The sequence below is a fragment of the Geotrypetes seraphini genome, chromosome 2 (genome assembly GCF_902459505.1).
Source record: "Geotrypetes seraphini chromosome 2, aGeoSer1.1, whole genome shotgun sequence".
NCBI lineage: Eukaryota > Metazoa > Chordata > Amphibia > Gymnophiona > Dermophiidae > Geotrypetes > Geotrypetes seraphini.
This window is the reverse complement of record NC_047085.1, coordinates 222,413,037-222,435,568: the sequence shown is the minus strand read 5'-3', so window position 1 is coordinate 222,435,568 and position 22,532 is coordinate 222,413,037. Positions and strand designations below refer to the sequence as shown.

The 22,532-nt window shown below is 41.0% G+C and overlaps 1 protein-coding gene across 1 annotated transcript in view; it reads left to right on the top strand.

Moving 5' to 3' along the window:
• DROSHA (drosha ribonuclease III) overlaps positions 1 to 22,532 on the top strand; it is a 318,886-nt gene that overhangs the window by 210,700 nt on the left and 85,654 nt on the right. The gene's annotated exons all lie outside the window — the stretch shown is intronic.

The following is a 22,532-nucleotide window of genomic DNA, read 5'->3' as shown; positions in this document are numbered from 1 at the left end:
CTGCCCGCATCTTTGTGCACTGCATCAGTGAGGAAGAGGGAGCCAGCTTGAAGATAATACCGGGGGTGGGAGGGGGCATAAAATGGCCAGGCTGAAGCAGGCCAGAAGGTAAGGCATAGCATGGAGGGAGGGAGACAACAAAGATAGGGGGGAATGACTTTATTTTTGAATTTAGTGATTGAATTATGTCAATTTTGAGAATTTACATCTGCTGTCAGTGTGCTTTGTGTAGTTTAATTTTGTGGTTAACCGTTATGTGTTGTTAATAAGATTATTAACATGTGAAAAATGAATGGAAAAAATAGTGTTACAATTAGTACTATTGTGGGGGTGGGGTCTGGGGTGGAGATTGGATAGAAATGGATGGGGTCTGGTCCACGACTTAGCCCAGTGTTCTTCAACCGCCGGTACATGGACTGATGCCTGTCCACAGAATAATTATTTTATTTCTGCCGGTCCATGGGTGTAAAAAGGTTGAAAAACACTGGGCTAAAGGACTCTTGAGTACACTGTAAATTGTCCATTTTCAAGGGTCACTCTCTTCCCTGCCCATGTTATTAGGTAACATCTCTACAAAGCACTGTCTACAGAAAAGGTACACATTTTCTTATACTGTAGTTCTTGTTTCATAGTCATTCGCGCGCGGGACTTCGGCATGCTGACATTGCAGCGCAGACAAATCGGCGCAAGACCCCAACGCACTGCCTATATTGCACCGAATTGTCTGCACTGCAATGTCGGTGCGCCGAAGTCGTGCGCGCTTTTGTCCCATTACCATAGTTCTTGAGTACCTGATTGTAAAACCGTTTAGATAACCTTGATAGGCGGTATATAAAATCCTAATAATAATAAAACATGCCTTTATGAATGAGCAAGGTGTGATGCCTATCTAAGGATGTCAAAGTTGAAGTCTGATCATAAGTGCATAGTAACAGATTTAAAAAGCAAACCATTAATCTGCCTACCAATCAGCCAGGTGCTGCATGGAAGCTGTCCCTTTACAGAAGACTTTGAAATCCCTATCTCTTTTAGATAATGAGTTTTTGAGGAGTGCTTGAAGACTGTGAAGAGTACTCTTTCTGTTTGCTTTATGTGTCTGGGCCAATCAGAGCCTTAGTCCCCTCCCCCAGATGCATTGGCGAGGAGCTTAAGGCTCTGATTGGCCCGGAATCCTAAGGCCCCATCCATAGGAGGGGCCTTCAACAACCTGGGCCAATCAGAGCCTCAGGCCCCTCCCTATAGGGGAAGGTCCCTTTTGAAGAGGCGGGCCAACTTGCCAGTGGGAGTAGGCATCCCTTCGGTCAGCGATCTAAAATAAAGGTAAGGCAGAGAGGATTCTGTTCGTTGGAGTGTTGCATGGTAGTGGGAGAGATTGGGCATCTCTCCCGCTGTTATTGTGTGTTTTTTTTTTTCTTTTTGTGTTTATTCTGCGCATGTGCCCATCACTATCTCTAGCGATGGGCACAAGCAAATTTAGCGAGTCTTCGCTATTCTCTGCCAACCTCATATGCATGAGCGTTTTTGGGGAGAATGACTTGCTTTTTTAAAATCGCTACCAGAACAGCTGCGATAGCAGCCCGTCACTTTTTTAACGTGGTTTTTTGAGAAGCTAGGCTTGAGGAGGTACAGAATAGCCCAGTGATGGGAGGGGGAGCAATGAAAAAGCTAATGAGACTCTCTACACGGATCTTGCGGGAAGGGATTGACTACCTAAGAGTTCAGGAATGATGTGCCTATGTACTAAGAAGATTACTGAGGTAAGTATTTAATCTTCCCTTGGCAAGAAGGAGGAAGAATGGCAAAAAATTTAACTTTTGTGACAATCGGGGTCCATGAGCTCACTCAACCTGCTGCCATCCAGAGAAATTAAATCTCTTCCTCCCCACCTTAGTTTTATTATTGTTGAAGACAATAAGCCATTTCACACATAGAGGGGAAGGGACTTGATATTCCGCCTTTCAGTGGTACTCCAGTTTACATATTATATACAGTACTTTTTCTGTCCCTAGTAGGCTCACTGTCTTAAGTTGTTTTGTTGTTTGGGGGCAATGGATGGTTAAATGACTTGCCCAAGGTCACAAGGAGCTACTAGCTCCCCTGGATCTCAGCCCACTGCGTTAACCATTAGGTGGTTACTCCTCTCACCCAGACCTACTGTATATAGAGGTAAACCTTCCCATGATAGAAATTTATAAGCTGCATGGGATTAAAAAAAAAAAAAAAGCACAGTGTAACTAGCCATAGCAGCTTGGTTTTTGCAGAAGCAGGTGCAGTACTAATACTTAGTCCTCATGAACATGCTTTTATGGCCATCCAGCTGGCACAAGTAATTGCAGGGTAATCGTGTCCTAGTTCAGGCCAGCTTCTAGTGGCCTATTTCAGGAACTCACATTATAGACGTTTGCATGCAAAGTCACTTGCTAAGTATATATCTCTCATTGGCAGTGCTATTGATTGTAACTGCAGAGTGCCTAAAGCACTGAGTATAAGAAGTGTTACTGAAAATAATTCATTTGCAAAGAAAAAATAGTATAGATTGTTTTCATCCAGATAGACAAATATATTTTATTACTGTCTTGTTAAAGAGTTGATTCTGTTAATGCTTTTTCTAGTGTAGCAGTTTATAGGTTAAAGGTTAACCAACCATCTGTTCCTCTGATCCAATTCCCATTTGCCTAATCGGAACTATTGCGCCAACTGTCATCCCTCCCATCTGTCGCATCCTTAACCTTCCACTCTCAACAGTTCCTGATGTTTTCAAACATGCTGTAGTTATACCTTTCTTCAAAAAACCCTCACTAGATCCCAAATCAACCTCCAACTATTGCCTCATCTCCCCTTCCTAACCAAACTACTCAAACGTACTGTTCACTACCGTTGCTTGGACTTCCTTTCTTCTCATAATATTCTTGACCCACTTTGACCCACTTCAATTGGGCTTTCAACCTCTCCATTCTAAGAAAACAGCCCTTGCTAAAGTCTCTAATGACCTTTTCCTGTCCAAATCCAGTGGCCCCTATCCTCATCCTTCTAGATCTGTCTGCTGCCTTTGAAACTGTTGATCACCACCTACTCCTTCACACTGTCCTCACTGGGATTCCAGGTTTTCTTTCTATCTTTCCCATCATACTTTCAGTGTATGTTATGGTGGATTCTCCTCCGCTGCCATTCCACTGTCTATCGGTGTACCTCAAGGCTCTGTCTGGGGCCATTTCCTCTTCTCCATATATATCCGCTCTCTCAGTACGGTGATCTCCTCCCATGGTTTTCAATATCACCTCTATGCTGATGACTCCCTGATCTACCTCTCCACAACAGATATCTCTACAGTAATTCAGACCCAAATCTCAGCCTGCCTGTCTGACATTGCTGCTTGGATGTCTCACAGCTATCTCAAACTGAATATGGTTAAAACTGAACTCTTTATCTTTCCGCCTAAACTCACCTCCTCCATTCCGCCTTTCTCTATTTCTGTGGATAACACTCTCCTCCTCCCTGTCTCATCAGCTCACAACCTTGGGGTGACCTTTGACTCCTCTCTCTCCTTTTCCGCTTGTATCCAACAAACTGCTAAAACCTGTCGCTTCCTCCTCTATAATATTATCAAAATCCAACCTCTCCGAGCACACTACCAAAACCCTTATCTATGCTCTCGTCACCTCACACTTAGACTATGCCAATGTTCTTCAACCACTGGTCCATGGACTGGTGCCGGTCCACAGAAATTTCCTGCCAGTCCACAGGGCCGGCATGTGCATCAGGCCCAAAACTGTGTTCTTCAACTGCCGGTCCGCGGTGCGATCAATGCGTTGTTAATAAGATTATATTGTGTGTATGTATGAAAAATGAATGGAAAAAATAGTGTTACAATTAGGACTATGGGGGCAGGGTCTGGGGTGGAGATCGGGTAGAGATGGGCAGGGTCTGGCCCATGACTTAGCCCAGTGTTTTTCAATCTCTTAATGCATTTGCATTTTAATGTTATTTTATTTGTATTAAATGTTTTATTGTACTAATTTGCTTTGATTTAATTCTGTTCAAAGAAGGCAGTTTAAAATACAACTTTGTTAAGTTGCATTCAATTAATGCCGGTCCACAAAATAATTATTTTATTTCTGCCGGTCCATAGGTGTAAAAAGGTTGAAGAACACTGGACTATGCAACATAGTTCTGTCAGGTCTCCCACTTATCCATATCTTACCCCTTCAATCCATTCAAAATGCTACTACATGAATCATATTCCGAGAGAGCCTCCATGCTCACATTACCCCTCCCCTTAAGTCACTTCATTTGCTCCCCATCCATTTCTGAATACAGTTCAAGCTCTTACTGACTTACAAGTGCATTCACTCTTTAGCCCCTCAATATCTCTCCTCACTTATCTTCCTCTATGCTCCCCCTCCCCCTGTGAACTCCATTAATTGGGTAAGCCCCTCTTATCTGTACCCTTCTCTTCCACCACCGACTCCAGTCTCTGTCCCTTCTTTCTTGCCGTGCTGTATGCCTGGAACAGGCTGCCAGAGTCAATATGTTATGCTCTGTCTCTAGCAGTATTCAAATCCAAGCTAAAAGTCCACTTTTTTGAAGCTGCTTTCAACTCTTAACTCCCACTTACTGTCAGATACCTTTACCCAGATACCTTTACCCAATGTAACATTTCTTCTACCAGAAACTCCCCAACCCGAGATGTCCTGTCTGTCTTAATTAGAAAGTAAGCTCTTCTAAGCAGGCACCATTTATTGAATGTTAAATGTACAGTGCTACATAAGCCTTTCAGCACTATAGAAATGATAATTAGTAGTACAGCATTAATTGAATGCAACTTAACAAAGTTGTATTTTAAACTGCCTTCTTTGAACAGAATTAAACCAAAGCAGTTTACAACAAAAATTAGTACAATAACACATTTAATACAAATAAAATAACATTAAAATGCAAATGCATTAAGAGATTGCCCCAGATTTGTTAGCATAACTATTCTCCTTTCAGTGAGTAAAATGTAAAAAAAAAGAATCCTGAAGCATTTAAATATTGTTTTCTTTACTGCCACATTAGAGTTGAATTGAGGCACTTTAGAAAGGTGTGCTATAATAATTGGACTGTGAAACAGGAAAAGTCTTGAGACTTGCCTCTTCCACTTTTTTCTGTGTGGCTTTTGTTCATCTGCCTCTGGATATGGGGTGTTTGACTTTGACCTTGGATTGCCCTTCCTATTCCAGGTAAAGTGCCTCGATTATTAACAAACTCTGTGTGGCTTGAATATGTAATGGAAAACCTTTCCCGTAAGAATCGTTGTGGGAAATTTCTGATGATGATCAGGGCACAGAATCTATTAAATTAGTACAAAGTTTATCTTGTGGTTTCAGTATTCATAAGCAAATGCTTGGCTTGAAATATCTACTCCTCTCTATAGGTGAAAAACAAAAGCAGTTGTTTTAGAATCACCCCTGAAGATGTAGCAACCCTAATCTTCCATTTAGTTTACTTGAGCCCTTTAAAGTGCATTCAAACATATGTTGACACTGAAAAATGTCATTCGGATAATCTTTTTCTATGTGCTGTTGATATACTCTCTTCTGTTTAATGGAAAGGACTGAGCGGTTCTCTTCTTGACTTTGCAGATAGTCAGGAGTGTTTCAGCACTGCTGAAGTAATGAAAAGATAAAGCTTTCTCTCTTCTCTTATCTTTCATATTGTGCTGTTAGGCTGGGTATCTTGAAACTAGAACAGAATGCTGGCTGTGGCCTTTGCCTTAGCAGTGCCTTTTGTATAATACAGATGTGCCTCTAGCTTTCCTCTCATCTCACATGTGTACAGTTTTGGGGACTCACTTTAAGGGTAGGTGATTTGTTTTACAAAACCAATAGCATGAATTTTGTATATACTCTGTTTATCTCCTGGAGTGTGCATAATTAACAGTCAAGATATATGCCTTTCAACATTATTATTATTAATAATAATAATAATAATATTATAATAACATATATCGCAGAAGTCAAAAAGATTGTTCAATGCAGTTTACAATAAAATCAACATGATAAATTTTAGGGAAAATACCAAACACTAATACTATATTAACAGTCAGAATAACTAAGAACGAAAGATTAGTTTTCAAGAAATTGTTTGAACAGATGTGTTTTCAGTTGCTTTCTAAAGCTTAGGTAATCTGGAATTAATCTGAAAGTTATGGGTAGGGTGTTCCAAATCTTTGCCACTTGGAAAGAGAGTAATTAGAGTGAAAACATTTGTGTTTAATATTTATTGTAGAAGGAAAAGGTAAAGTTAGATAATCAACAATGTGATGGAGTTTAACAGAACACGATTAACAAAACTAGTGCTGTTAGATACAGTGGAGCCATAACATGAAAAATCCTGAAAATCAATGGGTACAATTTAAATAATGAATGGGCCCATAATGGTAGCCAGTGTAAAGATTTGAAACAGTTGTAGTTTTCCTTATTTTCTCAGTGCAGCCCACATAGACTACATTGCAATAATGTACGTAATTCGGAAATGATGCTAGCTTGAATGATCATTTTAAAATGCTATGATTATATATATATATATATATATATATATATTATATATATATTTTCTAGCTTTATGAAGTTGCTTGAATTTCCAGAATATTTTTCTTAGACGTTTACCTGAAGCTCAAAAGGTAAGGTAGAATCAATTGTCACCCCTAGTATTTTTAAAGTGAATTCTATAGGAAGGGAAAAATTATTGAGTACACATATTTTTCTTGGCCATGACACCATTTACTGTCTGCCTGATATCTTTAGTGCTACTTTTACTGTCTGCCTGATATCTTTAGTGCTACTTATGCCATTTCTATTGTCTAGAATTTCAAATATTCTCCACCTCTGTGCTCTCATGGCTATCACACTTCAGTTGACAGGTTTCCAGCTTCCCAGTGTCCTATCATCTATTGGTTGCCGACTTTATGCTTAATTGAAGATGAGAAAGTAAGGAATAAGAAGTTAGCTTTCATAAACTACAAAAGATCACAGCAGAAGACAGGCAAAAATATCTGGAAAAGTTAAGAGAGGCTGGTCATGCAGTCTTCTACCTATCACTATCAACTCTACTTATCACAACAACAAGATACTGAACAGATTGAAATGGAAGAAAAAAATAGCTGACATGGTAAAACGGAGAGACAAGACATTTTTTAGATATATTAGTGATAGAAAGAAGTGCAAAAGTTGCATTGTGAGACTCAAAGGTGAAGGGGACAAATATGTAGAAACTGATAAAGAAAAGGCTGAATTGCTGACCAAATATTTCTGTTCTGTGTTCACGGCTGAAGCGCCGGGAACAGGACTGCAGAAGACAAACATGAATAAGGATGGAGGAGTGGTAGACCCTGATTGATTTTCAGAAGGTTGTATTCTTGAGGAGCTAGCTAAAATAAAGGTAAACAAAGAGATGGAGCCAGATGGTGTACATCTGAGGGTACTGAAGGAACTTAGGGAAGTTCTGGTGGCTACACTGACTGACCTTTTCAATGACTCTAGAGCACAGGTGTCAAACTCAAGGCCCGTGGGCCTGCCTGGCCATTTTATGCGGCCCACGGTATTATGCAGCGTTTTCATTGCTGCCCCCGGTTTTATCTTCTGGCCGGCTCCCTCCTCCTCACTGCTGCAGTGCACAAAGCCTCGGGCTGCGACTCCTACACGTGTCCTACATGCCTGAACTGGAAGCCTTCTTGCTGACGTCGCAACATCAGAGGGAAGGCTTCTGGATGAGGTGTGGGATGTGCAAGGAGCCGCCACCCATGGCTTTGTGCACATTGCAGCAGAGAGGAAGAGGGAGCCGGCCAGAAGATAACACCGGGGGCGGCAGTGAAAATGCTGCATCGCACCACGGGCTGCATAAAATGGCCAGGCAGGAGCTGGCCAGAAGGTAAGACACCCGCCGAAGGGAGGCACAGCATGGAGGGAGGCACAGCTTGGAGGGAGGGAGGCAGCAAAGATAAGGGGAATGATTTTATTTTCATTTTAGTGTTGAATTGTGTCAATTTTCAGAATTTTTATATGCTGTCTATATTTTGCACTGTTCAGGAAGAAATTAAATGGGGGGTTTTCTCTGGGGTTGTACTACATGCAAAGTCTTGAATCTTAGGGTTTCATTTGTATATAGTAGTACTTTTAGTTTTTTTGGTCCCATATTTGCATAGGGGTTATCTGTGTTCTGGTAGGAATGAATGTTGAGAAGCATACAGTGTGCTTTGTTTAGTTTAATTTTGTGGTTAATAAGATTATATTGTGTTTGCATATATGAAAAATGAATGGAAAAAATGGTTTTACGATTAGTACTATTATGGGGGCGAGGTCTGGGGCAGAGATAGATGGGGTCTGGCCCGCGACTTAGCCTGTGTTTTGCATTTCGGCCTCTTAATGTGATCGAGTTTGACACCCTTGCTCTAGAATCAGGAGTGGTACTGGAGGACTGGAGACGAGTGTATGTAGTCCCTCTCCACAAAAGTGGAAGTAAGGAAGAAGTAGGGAATTACAGGCCGGTAAGCAAATTAATGGAAATGCTTTTAAAACAGAGAATGGTCAAGTTTCTGGAATCCTGTGAATTACAGGACCGGAGGCAACATGGATTCCCTAGAGGTAAGTTTTGTCAGACAAATCTGATCAATTTCTTTGACTGGGTTTCCAAAGAATTGAATAGAGGGAGTGCGCTAGATGTGGTGTATTTAGATTTAAAGCCTTTGAAAGTGTTCCACACAGACGTCTAATAAATAAACTGAGTGCCCTCAGGATGGGTCCCAAAGTGACAGGCTAAGAAAAGAACTGGTTGAGTGGAAGGCAACAGAGGGTAGTGATCAGTGGAGATTGCTTTGAGGAAAGGGATATTACCAGTGGTGTGCCTCAAGCTTATGTTCTTGGGCCTGTTCTTTTTAACATTTTTATAAATGAATGATACCAAAATCTGCAATAGAGTAGACACCCCAGATGGGGTCAATAACATGAAGAAAGACCTGAGGAAGCTTGAAGAATGGTCTGAAATTTGACAGCTAAAATTTAATGCTAAGATATGCAAGGTCATGCATTTGGGCTGCAAAAACCTAAGGGAACTTTAATAAACAATACCTGACTGGAAATATTTGTACAATTATCATTATTCCTGAGCAACTAAGAGCAGGGTTAGCGCATTACACTGCTTAGAACGGTACAGTTTAGGGAGTAAAGAATTTATGTGCACGACAGAAAAGCGGAACTTGGGTGTGATTGTATGTGATCTTAAGGTGGCTAAACAGGTTGAAAAGGTGACGGCAAAAGCTAGAAGGATGTTAGGGTGCATAGGGAGGGGTATGGCCAGTAGGAAAAAGGTGGTATTGATGCCCCTGTATAAGACTATGGTGAGACCTCATTTAGAATATTGTGTACAATTCTGGAGGCCACACCTTCAAAAAGATATAATAAGGATGGTGTCGGTCCAGAGGAAGGCTACTGAAATGGTGCGTGGTTTTTGTGATAAGGCGTATGGGGACAGACTTAAAGATCTCAATCTGAATACTTTGGAGGAAAGGTGGGACAGGGGAGATATGATGGAGATGTTTAAATACCGACATGATGTAAATGCTTATGAGTTGAGTCTCTTTCAAGAAGCACCTTCAAAAAGATATAAAAAGGATAGAGTCTGTCCAGAGGAAGGCTACTAAAATGGTGCATGGTCTTCGTGATAAGGTGTATGGGGACAGACTTAAGGATCTCAATCTATATACTTTAGAGGAAAGGCGGGAGAGGGGAAATATGATAGAGATGTTTAAATCTCAAAAAATATATCAATGTTATTAGCCTAGTGGTGAAGATACCCACTGAAGCACATTTACTAATCGTGGAGAAAAAGCCTCAACTGCATTAAAAAATGCTTTCAATATCAGATGGCAACCCAACAGGTTATAAATCAGTCAAATTCTGTCTCATAGGCAAAAAACTCCACAAAATGTTTTTCTGTTGTTTTCTTGTGCACAGTAGTGTAGATTAACCCATGTTTGAAAACAGCATTTTGTACTTGGTGGAGTTTTTAGCCTATGAGACAGAATTTGACTGGCTTATAACCCGTTGGGTTGCCATCTGATATTGAAAGCATTTTTTAATGCAGTTGAGGCTTTTTCTCCACTATTAGTAAATGTGCTTCAGTGGGTATCTTCACCACTAGGCTAATAACATTGATATATTTTTTTGAGATTGGATTTTTGCTATTATATTATTTTTCTTGTGTGACAGAGATGTTTAAATACCTATATGATGTAAATGCGTATGAGCTGAGTCTCTTTCATTTGAAAAGAAGCTCTGGAATGAGAGGGCATAGGATGAATTTAAGAGGGTTAATCTAAGAAAATACTTTTTTACAGAAAGGGTTGTAGATGCGTGGAACAGTCTCCCAGAAGAGGTGGTGGAGACAGAGACTGTGTCTGAATTCAAGAAATCCTGGGATAGGCACATGGGATCTCTTAGAGGAAGAGATTAATAGTTACTGTGGATGGGCAGATTGGATGGGTCATTTGGCTTTTATCTGCCATCATTTTTCTATGTTTCTTCAACATCATCCTACTATCACTTATGAAGTCATCATTTGAGTCAGTGTAGGTTTCACTTAAACATACCACCTGGAAATTACTCTTCCTAGTATCAATTATTTCAGCTAGAAGAGCAGGAGAATATGCAGTTTCATCATAACAGGATGGTTCTTTGAAGTTTTTTATCCAAAGTGGTAATATGGTTAGTAAATTGGCTAGTATCCTGCATCTATTTCTGTTCAGAGCAAAGTGGTTCTCCTCTAACAGCCAAAATCTCATCCACTCACAGCTACTGCAGCTACTTAGCACTCCTGCATTCTGCTTCACTGAATAGCTTGTATTGAATGGATCATGATTCAACAGTATCGATACAAAATTGAACAGTATTTATAGGAATAATATTTTATAGTTTAACTGGAATCAGCAAAGTAATGTCATTTACATAAGAATGTTTAATATTCAAACTAGATAGCCAAGAGTTCATCACTAATGAATACTATAGGTGAGAGCATATTCATTGGGAAAATCTTGAAAACCCAACTGGATTGCAGCCCTGAAGACCAAAATTGAGCGTCCCTGCCTTATGTGCTCACACATACAGTAGTATGGCAGTTATTGCAAGGACAAGTGGGAAGTATATTCTCACAGATATGTGACATCATCCATGGAGCACGGTATAGACAGTGCTAAAGTATACTGTCACTTTAAGCTTTAGAAAGCTTTGAGTCTGCCTGCACTGCGCATGCGTGACTGCCTTCCTGCCTGACACCAGCTCGCGAGATCATCAGTTTTTCATTTTCTGCGGAGTGAAGAAGACATATCTGGACTTCACCCAGTCAAGTTTGTCTTCCCGCTTCATTATTCATTATTATTATTTTCTCACCTTAGTTGTTTTTTCTTTTAAATTGTTTATTTCCTAACAAAAATTTATTTATGTTCACCACGGGGGCCTGTAGGCAATTTTAAAGCCTTTGCCCCTACCAAAGGCATCAATGGCTTTTTGGCCTACTTTTTACTCAACCTGTGGTAGTATTTTTCCTTTCCGGCTGTATCTGTTCCTGATTTTCCAGAGCTAAAAACCCCCAAACAAACAAACTCTCCAACAATGTACAAAATGTTTTTTTTTTCTTTTACTTCATATTTAGATGAAGTTAGGCCTGGTGTCGGATACCCAGCAACTTGGACTTCTATACAATACCAATTCCTATCGATATTGGTAGACATTGACATCATCATCGATATCATCACAGCATCGCAGGCATTACCAGCATCAGGACACTTGATACATGCCTCTCGACGCCATCTTTCATCAATGCAGGCTGTCATTTCTGAAGCATGCTTCTTCTTGGGGTTACCAGTGCTTCAGCACCCTGCTGCACTTATTGTACTGCCTGCATGGCACATGGTACTAGTGCATCCACTTCACCATATGCAGTCATAACTGTACGGTTTAGAGCTGGCCATGCCATTGCAATGAAGTTGGCCTTGATTCCTCCTCTCTCTCGGTACCAGTCCAGCTTAAATAACTTCAGAGGCCTTACAGTACCGTTCTGTTCTCACTTTGTGCTTTAACTCCATTGAGGCTCAGTATGATTCTGATTTTTACCTCTGTACTGTTGCTATTTCTGTGACTCAACTACATCGAACGGCATCGGTTCCTTCACTGTCTCTCTTGGTACTGGCCTATCCTCAGCATAGTACATCTCTGTGGAATAAGTCATCAGTCTACCTACTGGTACCAACAGACCACGACTAGCAGATATCATTCATTTTTCCAGTACTGAAAATCCTCAATGCATATGGCTTTAACTATGTCTTCCTGTGACCATCGCGTCCACACAGAAACTTCAGAAGCCTCAGACTTCAGCTTCTTAAAAAAAACATCCAGAGTTTCCAGAAGACTATTCATAGCCTACTCCAAACCAGAAAGTTTATGGCAAGTTCAGCTTTTGATACATTAGTGTGACATCCAGAGCATTGGTTATGTTTTTTGCAATGAGACGTCTTATATGGCTGCGAGTGTCTGACATGGACATTAAGAATCAGGATCGTTTACAAATATTCCCTGGCTTCACGAAGAGCTCTTAGGAATAAAGTTGAGATTGCCACCCAAAGACTTACGCTTCTGGTTGTTCTCCGCTGCATAAACTCACATTGAGTGCATTATTGCGAAGAATTGGAGTGACCCACTAGGAATATATAGCCTTTTTAGTTGGATGGCCTCATCTGTTTATCATAAACAAACCTTTAAATCAGAGGGTTTCATCATGGGTGTAAAGCATATTAAAGATGAAACACCTCTTCTATTTCTTGCTGCCACAAGAGTCAGCCACCATAATCCTAATAGCTTCTCGATGGCCCAAACAGCCTTGGTTTTCTCTTCTACTTCAACTGAGTGTCAAGGATCCAATTCCATTGCAGTTCTTTCCATCTCTACTCGCTCAGAGTCAAGGTTCTCTTTTACATCCCAATCTGCAGTCTTTGCACCTAACAGCTTGGTACCTCTTGACCTGACTTCAGCAGATTATGATCTTTCTAACTCAGTGCAAACCATTATAGCTGTTTCCAGAAAGCCTTCTACTCAGCAATGCTATCAACTCAAATGGACATGCTTCATTTCGTGGTGTATTTTCATCAACTTGATCCTTCCACAACTCCTCTTTCTTCAGTATTGGACTACCTTCTCCATTTATCCAGCTCTGGACTTAAAATCACTTTGGTTAAAGTTCACCTCAGTGTTATTACTGCTTTCCATGCTCATTTCAATATTAAATCGTTTGCTACTCATCCACTTGTTATTGCCAGAGTTGTTCCATAGAGGAAGCCATCATGGGTGTAGAACCTGTTAAAGATGGATCACTTCTTCTACCTATTACTATCAACTCTACTTATCACAACAACAAGATTCGGAACAGAGGGAAGAGCAGGGATCCATTCTGGGTCTAGAACCTATCAAGTTTGGATTGCCTCATCTACTCCTAATCTCGTGGGACATTTCCCTTCAACTTCTGCAGCAACACTATTTTTAACCAAAGAGATCCACTATTGGTATAGAGCCTTTAACCCTTTCAGGACCAAGGGACATATTTGTCCCATAACTTTAAAATCCTATAAATTTTGATTGGGATAGTCTACAGTTCTAAATTTGATATGTACGGATTCCATATGATACTGCCTTTATGTAAACAAACTGGTTCCGACATTCATTCATTAGCGTCGTTGCCAGATTGACGAGAAGATTCACTTGCCACACTGTCCATAAGCCAGAAGTGTGATTTTTTAAATAAAAATAATGATATTTCACAAAAAAAATCAATTTTTTGGCATCTGCAAGCCCTTTTTACCATAAAAATGTCGTCAAAACCACAAAAATTGGCCTACGATCCTTATGGTCCTGAAAGGGTTAAAGTTGGATCGCCTTTCCTCCAGAACGTCTCTGTGGCCCATGGACAATGCCACAGTGCCTCCAAAAACCCTGGAGAACAGCACAAGCTTTCACAGGGAGGGGGATGGTGGGGTACATCCTGCTCAACTACCACTACCATCAGTGCTGATAACCTTGTCCCAGAGGATATTAACTATGCTTTCTTGAGGCTTCCATACTTCCTTCAGAATAGATCACCCTACCAACCAGCTGTTGAGCTGATAAAAAAAGACAAATATATACATTCCTTCCATGTCAAGTTCTGACTTCTACTCCAACTACTTTTTTATTCTAAGGAACTTGAAGGACTGGGAGTGGCTGTAGGAGAGGAGGAGGCCACTTGCACACCTTATTAATGATGATCTTATCTCTTTCCAAGCTAACCTGTTTTCATCTATGGTCTAGTTTCATATTTCCTCTTATAGGCCTCTGCCTATCCATTTATGCATACATGCATCTCTAAAGCTGATGTTGTCATCCACTTGGGAACAAATGACCTGGCCAACAACTCCCCACTTGCAGTGCAGTGAAGCTTTTCAGGAGCTAGGGGACAGTTTAAAAACTTTTGTAAAGTCGCTAGCTTTTTCAGAAGTACTGTTTACATATGGAAAGGGGGAGGCAAGAGTTAAAAACACAGAGGACTTCAATAGTTGGCTCAAGGTCTGGTGTCATCAGGAAGGCTTTAGGTACATAGGAGAATAGGGAAATTCATGGAAAGATAAGACTATATGGTAATGATGGGCTGCATCTTACTATAGCAGGAAAAAGAATCCTTGCTGAGAAATTTAGACAATATGTTTCTAGGCATTTAAACTAGAAGATGAGGGTAATGGAGGCCACCCCTAGCATAAGACAAGATGCGATAGTAGTAAAGATAACGACGTAAACAATATTAGCAACTCACTTCTTAGCAATGCAACAGGAAGCAAAACTAAACAAAAAACTATACAAAATATGAGTTTACCACTGAAAGATAGCTGGAAAGCAATGACCACAAAAACTACAGACGTCTAAGCAACAAAGTTCAAGATCTGCAAGCCCTGATGTTAGAGGCAGACCTGGATAGACGTGGTTCAGTGAATCCCATGGATGGGATGCAAACATACCGAGATATAATCTTTTTAGGAAGGACAGAGTGGGTCAAAAAGGTATAGGGGTAGCTTGCTATGTAAAGATCGATATCCAAGCGAATAAAATTCAGGGGACCTGGGTAGAGGAAGAAGCAATATAAATCACTCTGAAAAGAGAAGATGGAACTTCTATCTATGTGGGTGTAGTCTACAGACCTCTGACTCAAACGCAGCAAATTGATAAAGATCTGATTGCAGATATCCAAAAGTTCAGAAGGAGAGAGAGGAGGTGCTGCTGTTGGGTGAATTCCATCAGCGCAATCGGAAAATAGGGAGATTGTGGATGCCTTTCAAGAGGTTCTGTTCAGACAGATGGTGACAGAACCCACGAGGGTACCTTAATCCCCTTCAAGATCACTTTGTTCGGCCAAACAAAATTTTCTTTCAGTCCCTCAATTCGTCATATATTCTATGACACTACTTGGAAAACAATCTTCTCAGTTACAGCTTCCAGCCTTTGGAACGCCCTCCTCCGTTACCTTAGGAAAGAATGCAACTTGACAAACTGCCTTTGACACGTAATTCCATCAATCAAAACTTCATGCCTAGACACATTCCTTCCCTTCCCCCCAACGCACACACTGTGTCACTCCCTTTGCTTTTGATAGGAAATTATTGTATCCAGTTTCTCCTCCCTACCTCTTGTACCACGTCTCTGTACATTGTCAATATCTGTTTGGCCCTCTTTATCATTTGCTTTTAAATTTATATGTATGTACACCACCTAGACTGCTAGATAGACAGTATATCAAAATAAAAATAAACTTGATCTGGTACTCAACAAAAGGGAGAGTATCTCTAATGTTCGAGTAGGTGCCCACCTGGGAAGTAGCGATCATCAAACAGTTTGGTTTGATTTAACAGCTAAAGTGAAGGGTGGCCACACAAAACTCAAAGTCCTGGATTTCAAACATACGGACTTTAGTAAAATAGGAGATTACCTGAAGGAAGAGCTGTTAGGATTGGAGGACATAAGAGAAGTGGAAAAACAGTGGTCTAAGCTGAAAGGAGTAATAAAAATGGCTACTGACCTTTATGTGAAGAAAATAAATAAAAACAAGAGAAAAAGGAAACCGGTATGTTTCTCCAAACTAATGGCAGAGAAAGATAAAAGAGTTGGCATTTGTGAAATATAAAAAAACTCAAGAAGAGGTGTACAGAAAGTACTACCAGGTGAAACTGAAAGAAACCAAGAGAGAAATACCTCTGTCGAAAGCAGAAGAGCAAATGACTAAAAATGTAAATAAAGGGAGACAAAACTTTTTTAGATATTTTAGAGAAAGGAGGAAGATGAAAAATGGAGTTGCGAGACTAAAAGATGCTATGAACTAGTATGTGGAGAATGATGAGGAAAAAGCAAGCCTGCTAAACAAATACTTCTGTTATGTGTTCACAGAAGAAAGTCCTGGAGAAGGACCAAGATTGTCTGGTATACATGAGAATGGAGTAGATACAGTGCCATTCATGAAAGAAAGTGTTTATGAAGAACTTGAAAAATTGAAGGTGGCAAAGCAATAAGACCGGACGGGATCCATTCCAGGATATTGAGGGAGCTCAGAGATGTTCTGGCGGGTCCTATTAAAGATTTGTTTAACAAATCTTTGGAGACAGGAGTGGTTCCTGGGGATTTGAGAAGAGCGGATGTGGTGACAATTCACAAAAGTGGTCACAAAGATGAAGCTGGAAACTATAGGCCGGTAAGCCTCACTTCGGTTATTGGAAAAATAATGGAAGCATTACTGAAAGAAAGGATAATGAAATTCATAGAATCTAATGTGTTCCAGAATCCGAGGCAACATGGTTTTACTAAAGTTAAATCGTGCCAAACGAATCTGATTGAATTTTTTGATTGGATGACCACAGAATTGGATCAAAGACATATACTAGATGTAATTTACTTAGATTTCAGCAAAACCTTTAACACGGTTCTTCATAGGAGGCTCTTGAACAAACTTTAGGGGCTGAAATTAGGATCCAAAGTGGTGAACTGGATTAGAAATTGGTTGACAGACAGACGCCAGAAGGTGGTGGTTAATGGAATTTGCTCAGAGGAAGGAAAGGTGAGTAGTGGAGTCCCTCAAGGACTGGTGCTGGGGCCAATCCTGTTCAATATGTTTGTGAGCGACATTGCTGAAGAGTTTGAAGGAAAGGTTTGCCTTTTTGTGGATGATACCAAGATTTGTAACAGAGTAGACACTAAGGAGGGAGTAGAAAACATGGAAAAGGATCTGCAAAAGTTAGAGGAATTGTCTAATATCTGGCAACTAAAATTCAATGCAAATAAGGGCAGAAGGGGTTGTAGAAAATAACAGATGCTGAAGGGGATGGAGAGAGAGTGGTTGGTGGAAAGGAACAAACGCTGAAGGGAAATGGGGAAGAGAAAGTGGGGAGAAGACACTGGAAGGGAAGAAGACAGAGATGCCAGACTATGGGGGGGGAGCGGAGGGAAGAAGATGGGTGCCAGACCAATGGGGGGAGGGAAGAGATGGAAGGGAAAGGTACAGTAACAGAGCAAATGGAAGAGGCAGAGAGAAGGCAGACAGTGGACGGAAGGAATTGAATGAGGAGAAGATGAGGAAAGCAGAAACCAGACAACAAAGATATAAAAAAAATTTCTATTTATTTTCTTTTTTTTTTTGCTTTAGGATAAAGTAGTATATTAGTTGTGTTGATAAAAATTTATAAACAAAGCCCTGCCAGCTGAATATCTCTTTCTCTGATTCAGCAACCAGGACTTTGATTTATAAAATGACAATTATACAGAATATTGTTTCTTTTTATACTTTATGGGATCAGGTGGTTTGCGGGGATGGGGACTGAACTCAATGGGACAGAGACCGAGCTCGTGCGGATGGGGCGGAGATGGGGACAAATTTTTTCCTTGTGTTATTCTCTAGTTTAGATGGTCTGAAGTGATCTTTGACGGAGACTCCAGTAGATGGAACCTAAGAACATAAGAATTGTCACTGCTGGGTCAGACCAGCGGTCCATCCTGCCCAGCAGTCCATTCACGTGGCGGCCCTCAGGTCAAAGACCAGTGCTCTAAATGAGTCCAGCCTCACTTGCGTGCGTTCCAGTTTAGCAGGAACTTATCCAACTTATCCTGGAGGGTGTTTTCCCCTACAACAGACTCCGGAAGAGCGTTCCAGTTTCTACCACTCTCTGGGTGAAGAAGAACTTCCTCACATTTGTACTGAATCTATCCCCATTCAACTTTAGAGAATGCCCTCTCATTCTCCCTACCTTGGAGAGGGTGAACAATCTGTCTTTATCTACTAAGTCTATTCCCTTTAGTATCTTGAATGTTTCGATCATGTCCCCTCTCAGTCCCCTCTTTCCAAGGGAGAAGAGGCCCAGTTTCTCCAATCTCTCACTGTACGGCAACTCCTCCAGCCCCTTAACCATTTTAGTCGCTCTTCTCTGCACCCTTTTGGGTAGTACCGTGTCATTCTTCAAGTACGGTGACCATTGCTGGACGCAGTACTCCAGGTGAGGGTGCATCATGGCTCAGTACAGTGGCATGATAACCTTCTCCAATCTGTTTGTGATCCCCTTCAGGAAAGGGAAGTCATGTTTGACAAATTTACTTCAATTCTTTGAGAAGGTGAACAAACACATGGATAATGGACATCCAGTGGACATAATTTACTTGGACTTCCAGAAAGCATTTGACAAGGTCCCGCACGCAAGGCTCATGAGTAAATTACTAAGTCATGGAATAGGAGGAGAAGTGCACAGATGGATCGGCAAATGGTTAGAGAACAGAAGGCAGAGAGTAAGCATAAATGGGAAATTCTTGGACTGGGAGAAGGTGACTAGCGGCGTGCCCCAGGGCTCTGTTCTTGGGCCCATCTTGTTCAATATTTTTATAAATGACCTGGAAGAGGAGACAACATGCAATATAATCAAGTTCGCAGATGATACAAAACTATGTCGGGTGGTTGGCTCTCAAAGGGACTGCGAGGATCTTCAGAAGGATCTGAACCAGCTGGAAAAGTGGGCGATAAAGTGGCAGATGAATTTTAACGCTGACAAATGCAAGGTAATGCATCTGGGAAAGAAAAACAAAGAACATGAATATAGGATATTGGGTGTGACATTAGCCAAATGCGAACAAGAAAGGAATTTGGGGGTACTGATAGACAGAACCCTAAAACCATCGGCTCAATGTGCGGCGGCGGCAAGGAAAGCAAACAGGATGTTGGGCATGATTAAGAAGGGGATCATGAGTAGATCGGAAGACGTCATAATGCCACTTTACAGAGCAATGGTCAGACCACACTTAGAATACTGTGTCCAACACTGGTCTCCATACCTTAAGAAGGATATAACTGCTGGAGAATGTGCAGAGGCGAGCCACGAAACTTGTCAGAGGTATGGAGAATTTGAGCTACAAAGAACGCCTCAGAAAACTGGGACTGTTCACCCTCGAAAAGAGAAGACTGCGAGGAGATTTGATAGAGGCTTTTAAAATATTAAAAGGATTTGATAAAATTGACCAGGAAACAGCTTTACTGACATTTTCAGATGTGACACGGACAAGAGGTCATAGCCTGAAACTGAGCGGCAGCAGGTTCAGGACAAATGTAGGAAAGTTCTGTTTCACACAACAGTGGTGGGTGCTTGGAATGCTCTCCCGGAGGAGGTTGTGGCAGAGACTACTGTTCTGGGTTTCAAGCGCAAGTTGGATTCACACCTTCTTGCAAATCACATCGGGGGATACGGGAAATCCGGATCTTCAATAAGGAGCACCTAACTGGGCCTCCGCGTGTGCGGATCGCCGGACTAGATGGACCTAGGTCTGATCCGGCGAAGGCGTTTCTTATGTTCATTATCATTCCTAGCATTCTGTTCGCCCTTTTCGCCGCCACCGCACATTGCGCGGACAGCTTCTTCAACTTGTTGATCAGAACTCCCAAGTCTCTTTCTTGGGAGGCCTCTCCAAGCACCACCCCAGACATCCTGTATTTGTGCATGAGATTTTTGTTACCGACATGCATAACTTTACACTTATCCACTTTGAACCTCATTTGCCATGTCGATGCCCATTTCTCAAGCTTGGTTATGTCACGTTGCAGATCTTCACAATCCCCTCATATAGCCAGCATTTTGCATTTTTTTCTACTCTCTATGGAATAAAAACAAACAAACACAAAACAAATGGCATCTTGTACCCAATTACCTTAACAACAGCTCAAGCCTGCTCAAGTGTATGTTTCTACCCTTGTAATCAGTTATATTTACTCATTAGTTTCCAGTTCCATTGATTACTACTCTATAGCTTTCATGCTCCATGCATTATGATATGTGTATGACCTCCTTCATACATTAGGACGCACCATGTACGCAGTAAATACTATCATCTCCTCACTCAAAGTTCCAATGACTGCTCAGTTGGATTTTGGTCTATGTTTTATTACCACACTACTTATTTTCTAGTTTCTTCCACCGTATCATCCAATCACATACCTCAAGCAGTATCTCTCCCCTTGCTTCTTCTACCTGTATTTCTACAAGGCACACAGAATGCTTTTGTTAACAATTTTACTCTTCTTTCCTATTGGCCTAGTGGTCTTTCTGTTCCACAGTCATGTTTCCTCAAATTTGGATAGCACAGATTGTCTTTTTATTAACCACAATTTTCAACCTCTGGTTGCACGATTGCTTCTCACATTCTTCTGCTACGTAGCCAACCTTATTCTTCCATTAGTGGCCCTTATCTTGTCTCTTGCTGCTTAAAGTCCTAAGAAACAACTCTTAACTCACAGGAACATATGCCTGTTTCCATTCTAGTTCTCCTGAGCCTCCGTTCTTCGATTTCATATCATCTTCAGTTCAGAAAAAGTTGGTTCAGAAGTAAAGTCCTGGTATTTGATACAAAGATTCAAAGTTCAAATCCCAGGTCACTCCTAGTAAGTAAATATAATACATTCTTTCACATCCAGTAGGATTTTGTCTTTACTGTCTGGCTCCTTTCTACTTTCATGCCTACTTCTAGAAGCCATCTGGTCATTCCGGAATTAGCTTCCTATGGTATACCATTCCTTCTTGATATAATCCTTCTCCAATCACATCCAGGCTCATGGTTGCTCTCTTTGTGCCTTCCCTACCATTTTTTCTTTAACTAGGATATGGTCCTATTTTCTGCTTAATCCTCAGGATTCTAAGCCCAATTCTCTAATTCAATATCTTAATAGAACCTGAGGCCGGATGTTTCCCATAAATTCACCTCCAATATTGCTTTTCTGCCATATTCCTCTCCCTGGGTTTCTTTTTCTTATTTCATTAACAGGAGGCACCTATTTATTTAGGCACCTATCTTTATGCTCCTTTTATAGAATTTCCCTCAGTGCCAGAGAAGAAAAGTCTGTTGTCCAATATATCAAGCTAAATCAATATCTAGAACAAAATTGAACTGAACCAAGTAACCTCTCCATAAATACTAAACAAAGTATTAAATTAAAAAATGGACTTAAATGTCCACACAATTACAAAAGCAAACAAAAAAAAAAATACTTGGTGCGTTCACTATTTCTTCTATAACTTCTAATCTCCCACTGTTTCAGCTTTCACTAGTCCCCTGTTTTCCAGCAGATATCTTAAGAAGTATTACTTCTACTCGAATGCTGGCTCTCTTCACTTTACAAGACATACCAGAGCTCTCAGGCATCCCTCAGGGGGTACTACTGCTGACATACTGCCTCACCCCCAGTCAGCTAGTTTTTCATTCCAACTTCTTCTACATTCTCCCATCAATAGTCACGGTGTTTTCTCCTCCCGATGTTTTTGTTCCTGTTTTTTCCTATAACATTACTCTATTTAAAAGGAACCGCACTTCCATTTTGCTTTGCAGCTTTTCCTTCCCTTTCCCATTTGTAGTGACCTAGGACAAGAATGGCTACAACTGGTCTTTTGGTCTGGTCACCCTTAAACATGCCTCTTTCCAGTAACCAATCTACTATTTCTTCCCAGATCTTTACGGCGTCGCCCTCTCCTATGCTCAGATTCACCTCCTACTATTTCAGAGCCGCATTGGTTTTGTTGGGTTCTTCCCTTTCACTTTTGCTGAGTACGGTTGTATACCACATATTAGTTCTCTATTCATTTCCTTCCCTTGCTCTCTGCCTACTCGTATCGGACAATATATCTGATTTTGTTGTGTGGCTCTAACCATTTCTGGGGGTTTTTTTTAGGCCAGTTCTCCCTCCATCCCCCTTTAGTTAAGCTAGGGAGTCCCATCTGTGAGAATATGCTGCCTGTTTGTCCTGGGATAAAGTACAGTTATCCAGGGACAGCAGGCAGATATTCTCACATCCCACCCACCTCCCCTAGTTGGCTTCTTCAGTTGGGCACAGAACTGATGACTTCATGAACTGGCGTCGCACAGGAAGGCACTTGCGCATGCGCAGTGTGGGCAGTCTCAAAACTTTCTAAAGCTTAA